At 41.3% G+C, this 19470-nt stretch overlaps 1 pseudogene; it reads left to right on the top strand.

Moving 5' to 3' along the window:
• The first annotated feature begins 3091 nt into the window (after positions 1-3091).
• LOC118723012 lies at positions 3092-4282 on the top strand (annotated as a pseudogene).
• Positions 4283-19470: the final 15188 nt, after the last annotated feature.

The following is a 19470-nucleotide window of genomic DNA, read 5'->3' as shown; positions in this document are numbered from 1 at the left end:
GGAAGGAAAATGGGGACATCTGTAATGCTGTCAACAAGAAATGAAAAATCACATATGAGTGAGATTGTGTGATGTGTACCTTTCTCTGACTGGCTTAGGTCACTTAGCATAACACTCTTCAGGTCTATGCTGTTTCAAATGGTAAGAGTTCTTTCTTTTTTACAACTACATAGTATTCTATTTTATAGAGGTACCACAGTTTCTTAATCCACTCATCTGCTGATGGAAACTTAGGCTGTTTCCAAATATTAGCTATTGTAAATTGTGCTGCTATGAACATAGGTAGGAAAGGGAAAATATTCAATATTTTCAATAATATAGATTTTTAAATAAATAAAAATAAATTAATCAAAGTTTATATAAATTTTAAAATTGTGAATGAGTTATTTTAATGTGCTTAACTGTAATATTAAAGAGTGTTGGGTTTATTCTTTTTTAAAATTTTCTGGTCATCCTCCTTTATTTCTCCTTTCTTTCTTTCTTTCTTTCTTTCTTTCTTTCTTCCTTTCTTTCTTTTTTTCTTCTTTCTTTTATTAACTAGAGGCCCAGTGTATGAATTCATGCACAAGTGGGGTCACTCAACCTGGCCTGTGCTTAGGGCCAATGGGGGGAGGGAACTGGCCGAGGGTAGGGACTACAGGAGGTGGGTCCCAGCAGCAACCTAACCAATGGCTGATTCCATGAGGAATTGGGCTCCCTCCTCCCTCCTGTCTAGATATGGGTTCAGGTGAACAAGATTTTGGGGTGTCAGGGCCCCAGCAGCAAGGTCTGGGTCAGTACGTGTTATAGTTACTGGCTGGTCATCTGATCATTCTAGTCATTCTGGTCATTCAGTCATAATGGTCACTTAGGCTTTAATATATATAGATTCCCATCCAAGAACATTTTCCTAATGACTTCTTAGAGAGATTGGGAGGGAAAGAGGAGGGTGAGACAGAGAGAGAAAGAAACATGTATGTGAGAGAGATACATTGATTGGTTGCCTCTCGCAAGAGCCCCAACCAGGAATTGAACCTGCAACCCTTCAGTGGTAGAGCATTCTTTATTTTAATAAATTTATTTATATCATGTCCTTTTTTCCTACTTATTTTCTGAAAAGTAAATGCATAGGCTGTTTTAATTTTCCAAGAGTTTTTATTAATAATTTTAAAACACCAATTACTCTGGAATTAAATTTTCACATGTTACATAAGTGGTTGATTTCACCTTTCTATATGATGAAAAACTTTATTTTTTTATTATGTTTTTTCAGCTTCTGAATTGCTTGTTCTGACTCTCTTAATAAAGAAATCATCCTATATAATAAAAGCCTAATATGCTAAGTGTCTGGTTGTCTATTCAACCAATCAAAGCATAAGGTCACTCAACCACTTGCTATGACATGCACTGACCACCAGGGGGCAAATTCTCTGACTGGGAGATTAACTTGCCGCTGGGGTCCAGCTGAACAGGACTGAGCAAGACAGGCCAGGCACACCCTAGAGCCCTCCCACATCCTTCCCCAGCCCCAATTATGCACCTAGGCCTGGCCTGTGCCCTCTCACAATCCAGGACCCCTTGAAAGATGTCATAGAGCCAGTTTCAGCCCAATCCTGCAGGCTAGGCTGAGGACCCAACTGTGAACCTGTCCTCTAGTAAGAATGATAATAGATAATGAAAAATAGACTAAAAAGTATTTTCTGTTTTTTTGTGTTGTTTTTTTCCCCCCCAGTGTTTGCTGGCAAAAAATAATTAACCACTTATTTCACATCAATTGTCTGTACCATTTGGTTCATTAATGCTTTCCATTGTCTAGAACTTGTTAATACTACTCATACAAGTTTTTTAGGTTTATTTGTGGTAAATTTGATAAAACACACAGAAGAATAGAAGAGGGAGTGAATAATCATTGATAGGTTTTGTTTTGTTTTGTTTTGTTTTTTAGGTTTTGCTTTTGCTTTGGAAGGGGTATGTGTGTGTGTATATATATATATATCAATCTTTATTTTATTTATTGATTAAGGTATTACATATGTGTCCTCATACTTCCATTAACACCCCGCCCCCACTCAAGCCCTCACCCACCTTTTGTCTGTGTCCATTGGTTGCATTTATATGCATGCATACAAGTCCTTTGGTTGAATTCTCCCCTTTCCCCCCACCCTTCTTACCTCCCCTCTGAGGTTTGACAGTCTGATCACTGATTCTCTGTCTCTGGGTCTGTTTTTGATCATCAGTTTATGTTTTTTATTATCTACACTAATAAAAGAGAAAGATGCTAATTGACCATACCTTCGCTGCACCCACAGGCAATCAGGACTGATATACAAATTAAGGCTGAGGGTAAATTTGCATATGCAGGAGGTGCTGGCTGTGCCTGATGCTGCCAGCTGGGACCAAGCCACCATTGGAGACCAGGAATGCCAGGTGGGCAGCTCCTGACACTGCTGAAGTGTTGAGCTGATAGGTAAGCGGGCGGGGATAGGGGAAGTGCCTGACTCCACCCAGATGTCCAGGCCACCTTTGGGGACCAAGAAGGCTGGGTGGGTAGCACCTGAAGCTGCTCATGGGGTCCAAGCAGCCATCAGGGTGGGATAGGCCTGGTGGGTAGCATCTGACTCTGCTGGCGGTGTCCAGGCAACCACTGGGGGCCAGGCAGGCTGGGCAGGCAGAGCCTGATGCCACCCATGGTGTCCAGTCTATCATGGGGGATCAGGCATGCCAGGTGAGCAGCGCCTGACTCCACCTTCTGGGTCGCGGCCAAGATAGATAACCAGGCAGTGGGGTGTGGGCAGCACCGGATGCCACTTGTGGTGTCCAGGCCACCATTGGGGATCAGGTAGGCCAGGCAGGCATCACCTGATGCCACCCGGGGTGTCCAGTTCACCACTGGGGACCACGCAGGCCATGCAGGCAGAGACTGATGTCGAGGCCACGATAAGTAACCAGACAAGAGGGGGGGACGGAAGCACCTGATGCTGCCCATGGTGTCCAGGCAGCCATCAGGACCCTGGGTAGGCTGGGGTGGCCTGGGTCTCTGGGATCACTGCCTGCCCCAGGGGTCACCTGTGGACATAGGTGGAGCATGCCAAGGTTGAACATTTTAATGAAAATGGGATGCCTGTGCCCAGGACCACCCCACCAGTCCCTGGTGAGGAGAGGGAAGTGGAGAGTTAATAGGCAAAAGAGCTTGGAAGGGACTGGAAACAACCTGCAGGCATGCTACCAGAAAGAGGTGCTGAACCACGATGACACAGAGGGCTGGCTGATGGAGGCACACAAAGGTGCAGATGAGATGGCTCTCACTGAGGCTGAGCTTGAAAAGCACACCAACAGCCTGATTAACTAAATCACCTTTCTGAAGAAGGTGCATGAAGAGATCCTGACCTGCAGGTGCAGATCCAGTGTGCTCAGATCTCTGTGGAGATAGACACATTCTCCAAGTCTGACCTCTCTGCCACGCTCAAGGAAATCTGAGCCCAGTACAAGAAGCTGACTGCCAAGAATATGCAGAATGCAAAAGAATGGTCCAAAATCTGCTTCATCATGCTGACCGAGAGCACTGCCAAGAACACCTATGGCATGCACACCACCAAGGAGAAGGTGTCTGAAAGCTGCCACCTGCTCAAGGCCAAGACCCTGGACATCAAAGCATGCCAGGGCATGAACTAAGCTCTGGGAAAGCAGCTGCGAGAGCTGGAGGATAAACAGAATGCTGATGTTAGTGCTATGCAGGACACAATCAACAAATTAGAAAATGAGTTGAGAACTACAGAGAGTGAGGAAACTCTTGGAAGGTGAGGAGACCCAGCTTAGTTTCACCAGCTTGGGAAGCATAGCCAGTGGCTACTCTCAGAGTTACCAAATCATTGGTTGATCTGCCTACGGTGGTTTACAGACTAACTCCTACTTGATGTCCGCTTGCTCCTTCCCTTCTTAATACACCAGCAATATCCAGGAGGAGCAGATTGAAGTAGAGGAAACCATTGAGACTGCAAAAACCAAGGAAGCTAAGGATGAACAACCCTCTGAAGGGGAAGCTGAAGAGGAGACGGAGAAGGAAGTAGCTGATGAAGAGGAAGGAGAGGAAGAGGAAGAAGGTACCAAGGAAGTATTTGAGTATGCAAAGGAGAAAGAAGGAGGTGAAAGTGAAAAAGATGCCCAAGAATCTGAGGATGAGAAGAAAGATGAAGGTGCTGGGGAGGAGCAAGAAACCAAGAAAAGATTGAGCTCCTCTTTCCTTAATTATTTCAGGAATAATCCTCCTGAAACCAGGTCAACCCTGTCACCAACAGGCAGTTGAGTTCCTGATACTATATAAATTAAGAAGTCAATATATGTAACATTCTGAGGTGACCAGGTTGGACATTAAATGTGCTATTACTTTTCTCCTTATGCAGAGTATCTGTTTGCTTGCAGAGTGGCTTCCTGGCTTGTTGCCAGCCTCTGTATGGTCAATGCATATGAGTTCAGGATCTATGACAATGTGAATAATTTAGATGTTTACAATAAAAACACATGAATACATGAATTCACTGATGTTAATGTTAAACTTCATGGAAAAAAAACAGTTCTTTGAGTCTTCGGTGGTTAGAAATTAAATACCTCAAATTATGTGCAATGAACAATAAAGAAAGTTACACTGAATGACAAAAAAAATACATAAGGGGCCAGGAAACATTCAAAGAACAGGGGAACCACTCCCAAATCAGGAAGGGAAGTCACTATATTATTGCTATGAAAACAGTATTTCCTACTACTTACAACATATACAATGTAATGTATTAGATATCTTTCTATCACATGAAGTATGTATTCTCATTGGGTATTACTGGTAGATATGTTATAGTTATGGCATATCTTATCTATATTAATAAAAGAGTAACATGCTAATTAGACCATGAGACCTTCCAGAAGTCCTTCCAGACAAATCCATGGTGGCAGGGCTGAGGCAGAGGAGGTTAGGGGTGATCAGGCCAGGAGGGGAAGGCAGTTGGGGGTGATCAGGCTGGCAGGGGAGAATTTGGGGGTGAGCAGTCCGCAAGGGAATGCAGTTGGTGGCAAACAGGCCAGCATGCAGAGTGCTTAGGGGTGATCAAGCAGGCAGGCAAGTGAGTGATTAGGAGCCAGCAGTAGATGTTGGTACACTTAAAGTTGCCCCAGAGGCTCCTTACATTATCTTAATATTTTTGGATCCTTTTTTCTTTTTGTTTTTCTAGTTGGGTGTTTTTTGTCTCCTCATATTTCAGATCTTTGGTTTAATTCTTGGGTACGTTGATCTACAATTGAGTTTCTGTAAATTCTTTATTTTGGACAGTGTATTCTTAATTTCTGACTGGTGCTTTTCCATTTTGTTGGCATTCTCATTAAGGTCCTTGAAGGTCTCATCAAGTTTCTCAGCAGTTTTTAGAAGATTCCTGAGTAATCTTATAAATGTGGTCCTAAACTCCATGTCCTCCAGTAGTTTGCTTTCCTCCATTGCCCCCTTTCGTGACATGCCTCTGTGTCTCTGCATTTTAGCTGATTCTCTGTGTTGATAGAGCAGCTTTGTGTGGTAGGTGACACACAGGGGCCAGTAGCTCAGCCTCCCCAATCACCTGAATTGGACAGTCTTGGTACACCCCTTTGTGGGCTGAGTGCAAAGTCTTGGTGTAGTTAAGCCTTAATTGCTGTTAGTACCCTATGAATAATTGTCCTCCAGGACAATTGGTACCCTTGGAAGAATTGTCCTTCAGGCCCTGCTGTGTTTATAATGGAAGAAGTGATGTGCTGGAGAAATGCTTATAGTGCAGGACTTGTTTCAGTGGGGCTTTGGTGTTCACTGAGTCTCCTCTTGAATGTGTCAGTTATGGATGTGAGGAGATGAAATATGTGTCTCACACTGACAATTAGATACGCTGGCTTCTGGATCTCCATTGGGGTGCAGATCAGCTACTGTCTGAGGTTACCCTGCAGGAGCTTCAACAAGAACTACAGTCCTCTCCTCCCTGCTTTGGATTTGTAGATTATGGAGCTGTCTGAAATGGTTTGCAAGTTAGCAGCCATAGTGAAGGCCATTCATATGCAAAAGTCACTGCTTGGAGCTTGTAGATTGTGGGGGGCAGAGTCTCAGGGTGTTGCTAAGCTAGGGCATGGCAAACAGCAAAGACTGGCAGTGAGCTGTCCTGAGCATCCGACTGCATCTCCTCATTTCGAGCCCCAGCGTAGCAAACAATTATTCCTCTGTGCAGCTCTGCAAGCCAGCCACCCTCACTTTCCAACCCGATGGCAGACAGTCCAGCTTCTCCCTGTAGGAGTTTGGATCTCGTGCGTCTCCCCTTCAGGTTGAAGAAAGCAATGCCAGCCACCAGCCGGGATCTGTTGCCAGTATCTATCTCGTGACCCCCTACCTCAGTATTTCATGTTTTTGTCTAGTTGTAGAACTTTACTCAGCTAGCCCTTCTGTGGCTCTGGATGATGGACATTTTTGTAGTTGTAGTTTTGAAATTGTTGTGCACAGCCAGTTTTGGTGTGTTTACTTGCATCCTCTTCAACACTTGTCAATAGTTGATCTGTAGATACTAGCCGTTCTGACAGGTGTGAGATGATGCTGCATTGTTGTTTTGATTAATATCTATCATATAATTAGTGACTTTGAGCATGTTTTCATATCTCTCTTGGTCTTCCTTCCATCTTCTTTAAAAAAGTATCTACTTAGATCCATTGCCCATTTTTTGATTGGGTTGTTTATCTTCCTTTTGTTAAGTTGTATGAGTTCCCTAGAAAAGTTGGAGATTAAACCATTATCAGTGATAACATTGGGAAATATGTTCTCTCATAGAGTGGGCATTCTTGTTGTTTTGTTGATGATTTCTTTTGCTGTACAAACATTTTATTTTTTATTTTTATGTAGTCCCACTAGTTTATTTTGTCTTTAGTTTCCATTGTCCTAGGAGCTGTATCAGTGGAGAAATTGCTTTGGCCTATGCCTGAGATTTCACTGCCTGTGGATTCCTGTACTATTTTTATAGTTTCCCATCTTATGTTTAAGTCTTTTATTCATTTTGAGGTTTTTTTTTTTTTTTTTTTTTTTTTTTTTTTTTTTTTTTTTTTTTTTTTTTTGTGTGTGTGTGTGTATGGTGTAAATTGGTGGTCTAGTTTCATATTTTTGCATGTATCTGTCCAGTTTTCCCAACATCATTTATCAAAGAGACTGTTCTAACTCCATTGTATGTTCTTGCCTACATTGTAGAATATTAATTGGGCATCATGGTTTGGGTCAATTTCTGGGTTCTCTATTGATCTATAAGTCTGTTCTGGTGCCAGTACCAGGTTGTTTTGAGAACAGTGACTTTGTAATACATCTTGACATCTGGTATTGAGATCCTACATACTTTGTTTTTCTTTCTCGGGATTGCTGTGGCTATTTGGGGTCTTTTCTTTGAATTTTTGGAACTTTCATTCTAGGTCTGTGAAATATGCCATTAGTATTTTAATGGGAATTGTATTAAATCTATAGATTGCTTTGGGTAGTATAGACATTTTGATGATGTTGACTCTACCAATCCATGAACACCATATGTTCTTCCATCTCTTTATGTCTTACTCTTATCTCTCTCTTTTTTTTCCCCAGTGTCCTATAGTTTTTCACATATGTCTTTTACCTCCTTAGTTAAGTTTATGGGATTGCTTTTTTAGTTTCTCTTTCTGTAAGTTCACTATTGGTGTAAAGAAATACTATAGATTTAGTGGCATTAATTTTGTATCATTAATAAAATTCATTTATTAAGTCTAATAATTTTTTATGGAGTTTTTAGGGTTTTCTATGTATACTATCAAATGAGGCCAGTTTTACTTCTTTTCAAATTTGTATGCCTTTTATTTCTTCTTCTTGTCTGATAACAATGGCTAGTACTTCCAGTACTTTGTTGAACAGGAGTGGTGAGAGTGGGCATCTTTGTCTTGTTCCTGTTCTTTGGGGAAATTATTTTAGTTTTTGTCCATTGAGTTTGATGTTGGCTGTGGGTTTGTCATATATATCTTTTATTATGTTTAGGTATGATCCTTCTAATCCCACCTTGCTGAGAGTTTTTATCAAGTAAGGGTGTTGGATTTTGTCAAATGATTTTTTTTCTGCATCAATTAATATGACTATGTAATTTTTATCTCTCAGTTTGTTTATATAATGTAGCACGTTTATTGATTTGTGGATATTGTACCATCCTTGCATGTCTGGGATAAATCTTACTTGGTCATGGTGTATGATCTTTTTGATGTATTGCTGGATCCAATTTGCTAGAATTTTGTTGAGGATTTGACATCTATTGATATTTTCATAGGTAATATTGTCCTATAATTCTCTTTCATTGTGTTGTCTTTTTAATTATTATTATAAATATTTTATTGAGGAAGGGAGAGGGATAGAGAGCCAGAAATATTGATGAGAGAGAAACATTGATCAGCTGCCTCCTGCACACTTCCTACTGGGGATGTGCCCGCAACAAGGTACATGTCCTTTCAGTCTGCAGGCCGATACTCCTTCCACTGAGCCAAACCGGATTTTGGATTGTTGTGTTTTTATCGCCATTCATTTCCAGGGTGCTTTTACTTTCTTCTTTGATCTCATTGGTAATCCAATCACTGTTTAATAGCATGAGTTGCTTGTTTTTATTGTAATTTATTTCTAATATTATACCATTGTGATCTGAGAAGATGCTTGGTATGATTTCAATCTTCTTGAATTTAGGGAAACTTTGCTTGTGACTCAATATGTGACCTATTTTGTAAAATGTCCCATGTGCACTTGAGAAAAGCATATATTCCATGGCTTTGGGATGAAATGTTCTGAAGATGTCAATTAAGTCCATCTGATCTAGTGAGTCGTTTAAGATTCATGTTTCTTTGCTGACTTTTTATCTAGAGAATTTATCCAGTGATTAAAGTCCCCCACTATGATTTTATTGTTGTGAATCTCTCCCTTGATATCTTTCAGTAGTTCTTTTCTTTTTTTCTTTTTTAATGTATTAGGGTGTTCCTGCATTGAGTGTATATATGTTTATCAGGGTTATATCCTCTTGTTGTATTGATCCCTTTAGTATTATGAAGTGGCCTTTCTTATCTCTTGTTATGGCTTTCACTTTGAGGTCTATTTTGTCAGATAAAAGTATTTCTATCCCAGCTTTTTTTTTTTTTTTATTTGCCTGAGAGATACTTTTCCATCCCTTCTTTTTCTTTTTGTGTTTTTTGTTTATTTGTTTAAAGTATTACATATGGTATTACATATGTCTCTCCTACCCCCTTTATATCCCCCATGGCCAACATCACCCTTGCACATGACCTCATCCCCATAGTGTCTATGTCCATTGGTTATGCTTATTTGATGATACAATTATTTCCAATGGGCACTGTCTTTACTGGGAATCCCCTGTTTTTTTTAAATGTAAATGTTATACATAAATTTTACATTTGACACTAAAAGAGGAAAATTCACTTAAAAAAATTAAAGAAGAAAAATTCTAATCTCAGCCTTGGCTGCACAGCTCAATTGGTTAGATAATTGTCCCAATAAAGCAAAGTTGTGAGTTCTATCCCTGGACAGGGTACACACAAGAAGTAACCAATGAATTCAAGTCAATAAAAAAACAAAAAAACAAAAAAAAACTTAAGAAAAACCTTTTAATCACCTAGCTTCCTTATAAATAGGCTTGGTCTAAAATTTCTGCCATGTCCTTCTCTCCCACCAGAGCTGGAGTAGGTGAAAAGCATCCATGATATATTACAGAAGAATAAACAAACAAAAAAATGTCTCAGTTTCTGAGTTTATATTGAGGCTTTAGGTCTTTCAAGGCATGAAGGCATCATCTTACATCCTTATTTGAGCATCAAATCCCATGGTCCAACACCATAAAGTTTAAATCTATAGGGCATCCCAAATATATATACACACTTAAACAACTGGTAGTTCAATTTTAAAAATGAAATGTATTTTAATAAATGCTTTCTTTATCATTAGTCAAAGTGTGTGCATACATTTTTGGGGACACTCTACATTTTAGATCTCCTGACTTCAACTCTGCATTACATTTGTGTTCCTGCTTCACTAACATTTTTTTTTTAGCTCAACCATATAATCTTTAATAGTGTTCATTTACAAAACATACTTACATATTTGGAGTAGTTCACTCTGACATTTTAATACATATTCATATTTATACTTCCTCAAGTCTATGGACCATAGTTGCTCATCAATTATTTGCTGAATTAATTATGTACTAAGTGAATAAAACACATGTGAATCCCTAAATGCTGATGTTCATTGGGAGGTTGGAGAATAAGCATCAAAATGGCTAATCTTATAGAATCAAAGAAAAATAATAGAAAGGAATAATGAGAAGTATGAGAGTATAAAAAGCAGACAACAGCACTAATGAATATATTATCTGATTTTCAAAAATTTCCTGAGACCTGACTTCTATAGAGAAATCAAACAAAAGTCACCATTATGACCCAAGTGCCCTAGTTTTGCTTCATTTAAACTTTACTTATCCTATCTAATAAAAGAGTAATATGCAAATTGACCATCACTCCAACACACAAGCTGGCTTCCCCCATGTGGTCAAAGATCCTGCCCCCATGTGGACACAAGATGGCCACCATAAGATGGCCAGTAGGGGAGGGCAGTTGGGAGGGACCAGGCCTGCAAGGGAGGCCAGTTGAGGGGAACTTGGCCTACAGGGAAGGGCAGTTGGGGGTCAGGGGGCACAGGCCTGCAAGCGGGAGGGCAATTAGAAGTGACCAGGGCCAGGACTGGTTTGGCTCAATGGATAGAGCCTCGGCTTGGGGACTGAAGGGTCCCGGGTTCGATTCCGGTCAAGGGCATGTACCTTGTTGTGGGTATATCCCCAGTGGGGGGTGTGCAAGAGGCAGCTGATCGATGACTCTCTCTCATTGATGTTTCTAACTCTCTATCTCTCTTCCTTCCTCTCTGTATAAAATCAATAAAATATATTAAAAAAAAAAAAAAAAAGAAGTGACTAGGCCTACTGGAAGGGCAGTTAGGGGCAAACAGGTTGGGAGGAGAGCAGTTAGGCATCAATCAGGCTGTCAGGGGAGTGGTTATCAGGCTAGCAGGCGGAAGTTGTTAGGGCAATCAGGAAGACAGGCAGATGAGCAGTTGGGAGCCAGCAGTCCTGGATTGTGAGAGGGATGTCCGACTGCCTGGTTAGGCTCAATCCTACTGAAATTGGGCCTAAACAGGCAGTTTGACATCTCTCAAGGAGTCCCAGATTGGAGAGGATGCAGGCTGGGCTGAGGGACACACCCCCCACACCCCCATGCACAAATTTTGTGCACTGGGCCTCTAGTTTTATTATATTAAGCTTCTATTGCTTCAAAAAACATACATTATACAAATTCTGCCAAATAAAGATGCCATCTATAATAATAAAAAATGTAATATGCTAATTAGACCAGACAACCAAACGACCTTCCAGACACCATTCCAGGCATCCTTCCTGACAAAGCCATGGTGGCAGGGCTGAGGTAGAGACAGTTAGGGGTGATCAGGCAGGAAGGGGCAATCAATTAAGCAGGTCGAGTGGTTGGGGGTGATCAGGAAGGTAGACAAGTGGTTAGGAGCCAGCAGTCCTGGATTGTGAGAGGGTGCAGGCCTGGCTAAGGGACCCCTCTCATGCATGAATTTCATGCACCAGGCCTCTAGTCTAAATAATCTATATAATAAAAAGGTAATATGCTAATTTGTTCTAATGGTGTCACAGTCACAACCAGGCTGCACATGCACAGGAGCTGATAGGCGGGGATAGGGGCAGAGACTTGCACCACCAGGATATGAGGCTGCCGCAGGAGGCGGCCCCCCAGTGGAGTCATGCTCAGGCCCCTAGTGCCACCTGTCCCAGAAGGGGTTGTCAGGACAGGGGTGGGGCCTCAGCAGAGAGCTCTCAGCACTCTTGCATTGGGGTCTGAAGGCGTGGAGAGGAAAGGAAAGCTTATAGGAAGCTAGGGGGTTTAGGCCAGAAGGGGAGAGCAGATAGACAATTAGGGGGATCAGGCCAGGAAGGGAAAGCAGTTAGGGACATCAGGAAGTCAGGTGAGTGTTTAGGAGCCAGTGGTTCTGGATTGTGATAGGGATCCCAGATTGAAGAAGGTGCAGGCCCAGGCTGAGGGACACCTTTCCCTCCCATGCACAAATTTTGTGCACTGGACCACTAGTCTATATATATAAAAGTCTAAGTGACCATTATGACTGGATGATTGGATGACCAGCCAGTAGCTATGACATGCACTAACCACCAATTGGCAAGTGCTAATGCAAAAGATTTCCCTGGTGGTCAGTGTGCTCCTACAGCCAACCTCTCTCGGTCCCACTCCCCAGACTAAGTGAGATGGCCCCAATTGGCCCCGATCACTAGTCCTGCCAAGGGACCCCACCCATGGAACAACTTTGTGCACCAGGATTCTAGTTGAAAATAAATAGTAAAAATGCAATGCAAATTTCTCTTTATGGCACTCCAAGCTTGACAAATCGAATCCTATAGCAGGTGTATACTTTTTTTAAAACAGTAATGCCAGTTTTCTCCAAAACTGAAACTGTGTTCACAGCTTGCCAGATGTACAACTCTCTCTTGTTAATTCTTGTAAAAGTGTTTTTTTTTATTGTTTAAAAAAAACCCCCCACACAATGTGAACAAATGTCTTTGTGTCTTTATTGAAGTTTACTCAGCATATACATTGCCTTCTCAGAATACTTTGTGGAAGCCTAGTTTTTGTTTCATTTTGTAATTTTACCCTGCATTTGCTAAAATTAGTATGAATGGTAGAATAATTCTTGCTAGGAAAGTGAATTATAAAGATAAAAGAAAGAAACATTAAGTTCTTTCCCCAACCAGCTCCAAATGTGCCTTTATGACTATATTATTCCATAAACACCAGGGCAATTGTGCCAGCTACTCTTGACTCTTGGAGAGCATGATATTTCCTCCCATTCTGGCATCAGCCACCACCGCAAAGGAAAGAAGCCCACAAGCCAAAGTAGACAGCCATAGCTTTCACTAGGGCTACAGATAAACACTAGAATCTGAAAGCTCTCTGCTGAAAATGAGTTTTTATAAACATAAAAAGGTAAAATGTAAAAAGACACTAAATCCAGTAATAAAAAATTGACTTTTAGATATTTTTTGTTATATTCTGATGATAATCTATAAGTGCAAGTTCCAAAGCTCTTAGTAAGGATGCATTAGATGGGACTAAGGCAAAGGGAACAAAAGGAGATTTAATTATCTAAATGAACTTCCTAATATTAGTATGGACACTTACTTTTGTGTTGTATTTTTGTACAGCTAAAAAATGTATTGTCTGTGTTAAAGTCAGAACACCACTAAGAATTATAAAATATGAGGAGTAAATCATCTTTTATTTTCTTTTTCCTTTTTTTAAATACATATTTTGAATTATATCAGAGAGAAAGGGAAGGCAGAGAGAAAGAGATAGAAACATCAATGATGAGAGAGAATCATCGATTGACTGCCTCCTGCACATCTCCTATTGGGAATAGACCCCACAATCCAGGCATGTGCCCTGATTGGAAATTTAAAAATGACCTCCTGGTTCATAGTTTTGTACTCAACCATTGAGCCACACATGCCAGGCTTCTTTTATATTTTTACTAGAGGCCTGGAGCATGAAATTTGGGCATGGGGTGGGGAGCTGTCCCTCAGGCAAGCCTGCATCCTCTCCAATCTGGGACCCCTCAAGGGATGTTAAACTGCCCACTTAGACCTGATCCCATCTGGATCAGGTCTAAACGGGTCGTCAGACATGCCTCTCACAATCCAGAACTGCTGGCTCCGAACTGCTTGCCTACCTGATTACCCCTAACCCCTTCTGCCTGCCTTCCTGATTACCCCTAACCCCTTCTGCCTGCCATCCTGATCACCCCCTAACCATTCCCATGCCAGCCTGATTGATTTCTAACTGCTCCCCTGCCAGCCTGTTTACCCTCAGCGTCCCTCCTCTGCCAGCCTGGTCCCTCTAAACTGCCTGCCCCTGTTGGCCATCTTGTGGTGGCCATCTTGTGTTCACTTGAGGGCAGGATCTTTGACCACATGGGGGAAGCCATGTTGTGTGTTGGAGTGATGGTCAATCTGCATATTACTCTTTTATTAGTTAGGATAGAGGCCTGGTGCACAGATGGGGGCCAGCTGGTTTGCCCTGAAGGGTGTCCTGGATCAGGGTGGGGGTTCCCTTGGGGCGTGGGGTGGCCTGGGCAAGGGGCATGTGGTGGTTTGCAGGCTGGCCATGCCCCCCGGTGACCCAAGTGGAGGTCCTGGTATCTGGAATTTATTTATCTTCTACAATTGAAACTTTGTAGCCTGGAGAGAAGCCAAGGCCCCTGCTCACTCTGGCTGCCGCCATTTCTGTTTGGTTTTATTTATCTTCTATAAATGAAATTTTGTAGCATTGAGTGGAGGTCTACACCAGCCAGGAAAGCTTTGCGTTTTTTCCTATTGCGGAAGGCAACCCTAGCCTGCTCTCTCCAGCTCTGTGGCTGCAACCATTTTTCTTGGGATTTATCTTCTATAATTGAACATTGTATCCTTGAGTGGAGGCCTGGGCGGGCCAGGGTGTGTTGAAAGCTTGGCTTCCTCTATTGCTGGGAAAACCCAAGCCTCTCAACTGCTCTCTGTGGCGCAGCCATCTTGTGGGGTTAATTTGTATACTCGCTCTGATTGGCTGGTGGGCATGGCTTGGTGGACATGGCTGGTGGGCTTGGCTTGTGGGTGTGGCAGAGTGATGGTTAATTTGCATATTGCTCTTTTATTAGATAGAATTAGATAAGCTATAGGCCTGGTACATGGGTATGGGCCAGAGGAAGTCACTCTTTCTCAAAGATTAGGTACTGCAGAAAGACATTAAAGCCTCCACAATTGCAATAATTTATTTGAGCCACTATACCCACTGAGGTTGCATCAGAAATGTTATCATCTGTTTGATATTACCCTAAAGGCACCATAGTAACAACTACTCTCACTGCCCAAACTCCAAAACTATTGGAAAACCCTACCATAGCCTTCAGTCATCCGGAGTCACCCATTGCTATCACTAACTCATCTACATGAACTCTGGCACAACCGCTGGAAAGACTTATGCTATTGCAAGACTCTGCAGTCACTTACCAACCACTGACAAAATAGAATGGTTTCTACCTGCTGATTTTCTTACCTGGTGCTGGGTCTCAATTAGCAGAAGACAATCAGAACATACTTGGCAAGAGTATATGTGGAATGTAACTTGCAGGCTTTGGCCTGATGGTACAAAAGAAAGGACAGAAGATATAAGTATATGATAGGATTGAGTGTCTACTAGTAATATCCAGAACTGCCAACCCTTTGATTATTCAGCATTCATATACTATCTTACCATGTTAAACTTCTAAATAGAACAATAATACAACACCAGTTTTTACTAACATGTATCAGGTAGCCCTCATATAAATGATGACACTTTTATTCTCACCACCACTTCAAAAGTAGAAAAATAATCTTCTAGGCCACTGTAACTATTTTGGAGGATGTGCATTCCTCTTCTAGTTCAGTCACAATTTTATCCTCAACATTATTTATAATAAGAAGGAGAAAAGGGGAAAAAATAGCCACACACACACACTCACACACACACACACACACAGAGTGAGGAAAATAATTGAGCACAAGGTGGCCTTTGATATTTATATCCTGCTTCCATTAACCATTTTATTAACCTTATCTGGCTTGAATTTTCTGTGTTAGGATGACCTAACAACCTAATGTTTGTTTAGGTCTTTATTTACATCTGGTCTTCTATTTATTTTTACCATTCATTATTGAATTACAAAGGGAGATTCCAAATAACCCTTGGGCTCTACACAAAGAGATATCTCTCTCCTTAATAATTCGCATCTATAACAACAAAGTAAAGTACCCTCTTTTATGGTTTATGGCATGAGGATTCCCAAAAAATCAGATAGCTATCACAACTTCCAGTTCCAAAAATCATATCTTGTCCCTTATTAAATTATTTCTCCCACTCTAGCAGCTTTTTCTCAGTGGTTACAACATCTACCTGTGGACTGAAGGTCTCTGGGCTTGATTCCTATCAGGGCACATACCTTGCTTGCAAGCTCAATTCGCAGCCCTTGTCATTGGGAGTGTGCAAGAGGCAACCAATTGGTGTGTCTCTTTTACATTAATGTTTCTCTCTCTCTTTCTCTCCCCCTCAGTGTGTCTCTTTTACATTGATGTTTCTTTCTGTGTGTCTCTCCCCTTTCTTCCACTCTCTCTAAAAATCAAAGAAAAAATAACCTTAGTGTTAACAAAATAAACAAACATGCAAAATTATTTCTTTCTTTTGAACTAAGACTTTTAAAGCCAAAGTTTTTAGATAGAAATTTGAAAACTTGCAAGTGAGATATTAAGTTTGTAAGAGAGAGAAAAAATATTTAGACTTTCATTTGTTAATTACTAGACCTATATATGCTGGATATGGAATATTGTTGGTTTAAAGTGTATATTAACATTGTTAAGATATGCAAGATTTTATTTTTCAGCTGTCAACCATTCTTCAAAACAATTATTCCATTGTTCTACAAGGTCACCTGCTTCTCTAGTAGAGTATGTTCTAAACAAAGAGAGAGGATATCATGAGTGTGATGCCATTGCTTTTTTTTTTTTTTTTTTTTTTTTTTTTTTTTTTTTACTAAATGAGTTTTTTAGTCAGGAATGACTTTATCTGGAATACCATGATGTAGAATAATACCTTTCATAAGTACTTGAGTGGCACCACCTCCATAACACCCTCGATGCTGCTGCAGAGGCAACCCTGTGATTAGGGGAAGGGGATGCCCCCATCATGCTTCTGCTTCTTCCACTGCCAGACATGATGCTGCCTGATCCACGCCCTGCACGCTTTGTCTGAGCCTCGCCCTCACAGCGGCCAGCTAATGTAGGGGAGAGTGCAGGTCTTCCTCTGGCCCTGGGTCACTGGATCTGGCTGCTAGAGGAAATTCCTTACATTGGTTTCCCCAACACCTGGAGACCTCCACTGATTCCTGACCATGACCCGAACGCATTGAGGAATGATGGAGGTGGGTTTGAAGAGCCGCAGGAAGGAGCATCGAGGGTGTTATGGAGGTGGTGCCTTCCCCTGATTGGCCGGTCTCCTCCCACAGAGGACATCCCCTGAGGGCTCACGGACTGTGACAAGGGGCAGGCCAGGCTGAGGGACACCCCCAGTGCATGAATTTCATTCACCAGGCCCCTAGTAGTAAATAATATACTAACTATGTATGGTGTCAGTTGGGTATGAGATTTTTTTGGGATGATCACTTAGTAAGATATAATGTCTATTCACTGGTTTATACACATGAAACTCATATAATATTGTATGTAAACTGTAGTTAAAAATAAAAATAAATAAATTAAAAAGTAAAAAAGCACACAATAAATTAAATAAAAATAAAATAAAAAATCTTATCCATTTATGCTACTGCATCTGTGTGGAGGGGTATTGTCTTTAATTGTAAAATAAAAACTATTTAAAAATGTTGGTTTTGTAAATGTGAATTTCAGAAAAAGAGATTGTAAGAGGTATAAGTAGAAAATGAGATGTTAATTTAAGGCACATTTATAAATACTTCTTTCAGGGTAGAAAATTACAGGATCCAAATGATAATGGTCCATGGTTCTCCATGCTCAATGAGATTTCCTTGTTCAGGGACCTATAATCAGAAATACAGCCAATGCTTCCATGAAAAGCCTTCTCTGTCACCTGTAGTGATGGTTTTAATGAGATTTAATGTCATGAAAATCTTAAATATAAAATTTTTATACACAGCATAATCAAACACATATAACACACATACAAAATGATTATATATTAAATTAAATTGTTTCATTTTTTTCGCTTTATTTTACTTCATTTTTCTATCACCATTTCCCCTACACTTTCCTCCACCTCCATTCCCCACACATCCCCCGAATCACCTTACTGTTGCCCAGGTCTATAAGTTATTCCTCTTATTTTGAATTTTAAAAAGGCAGGTGAGCGAAAGTCCCTCAATGCCACTTGGGTTGTGGTCAGGAACTGGTGATAGAAAGTAGGCAGACAATTGTGGTGGTGAGTTTTTGGGGGAGGTTGAGGGATTGAGAAGAAAAAAAAAAAGTTGTTTCTTATCAGGAAAACTTTTCCTTCCTAACTTTGCTACAACATGATTAAAATTTGCTAGTCATAGAATAAATCTCTATGCATTAACACATCCAAAACTGAAAAAAATTAAAACATCTTACTTTTCAATGGAATATCTACACTATTACAATTAATCTATACTAATAAAAGGGTAATATGCTAATTAGACTGGGAGACCTGTGGAACATTCTTCTGGACAAAGTCATGGTGCCTGGCTGGAGGCAGAGGTGGTTATGGGCGATCAGGCCAGGAAGGGAGGGAAGATGGAGGTGATCAGGGCAAATAGGAGAGGTAGTTGTGCGCAAGCAAGTTGGCAGGGGGCAGTTGGGGGTGATCAGGCTGGCAGGGGAAGCAGTTGAGAGCGATAAGGCCAACAGGGGGACAGTTGGAGGCAATCAGGCTGAGAGGGGAGAGAAGTCGGGGTGATCAGTACAGCTGGGGGGGGCAGTAAGGTACAAGCAGGCTGGTGGGGGGCGATGGAGGTGATCAGGCCAACAGGGGGGTTGTTGGGGGCTATCAGGCCAGCGGGGCAGGTTGAGGGCAAGCAGGCTGCCAGGGGGTGGCTGTTGGGGTCAAGCAAGCTGGCAGGGGGGTGCAAGTGGGGGCAATCAGGCCAGCTGGGTGGCAGTTTGGGGAGTTTAGGATGGCAGGCAGAGTGATTAGTGGTAATCAGGAAGGGTATCCAACTGAGCATCCTGAGGTGAGTGGTTAGGAGCCAGCAGTTATGGATTATGAGAGGGATGTCTGACTGCAGTCCCAATCCCACAGTTGGATATCATCCAGGAGGTCTCAGACTGGAGTGGGTGCAGGCAGGGCTGAAGGACACCCCCTCATGCATGAATTTTGTGCACTGGGCCATTAGTGTTTTATAAGTAGGAAAAAATCTATATTTTAAATGCATGTATAATAGTACAATATTTTTTTTAGTGGAAAAATATACTATCCCAGCATATTATTTTCTGTTCCTTGTACAAAAGATGATCTGTGTGTGGATGACATTTAATGCTGTCTATTTTCATGCACAGTGGGTGAAAATAGCTATTCTCTCCCTGGTATTCTTCTGGTGATCCAGCAGCTAGGCTGTGCCATCACTGGTGGAGCTCTGAATATAATGTAAAGTCAACTCTCACATTGAACTGAGGTCAGGGAGGGATCTGAGTGCTATGAGACATACGTAAAGCACTTTGCACACACCAAGCTATAGAATACATTTACAAATGTATTTTCATTGTACTTCTAATCAGTGATAGAATTAATTCTCATAATTTGGGACTG

This window comes from Pipistrellus kuhlii, unplaced genomic scaffold (assembly GCF_014108245.1).
Source record: "Pipistrellus kuhlii isolate mPipKuh1 unplaced genomic scaffold, mPipKuh1.p scaffold_m20_p_2, whole genome shotgun sequence".
In the NCBI taxonomy this organism is placed as follows: domain Eukaryota; kingdom Metazoa; phylum Chordata; class Mammalia; order Chiroptera; family Vespertilionidae; genus Pipistrellus; species Pipistrellus kuhlii.
The sequence above is the reverse complement of the archived record's forward strand: the minus strand, read 5'-3'. Positions and strand labels throughout refer to the sequence as shown.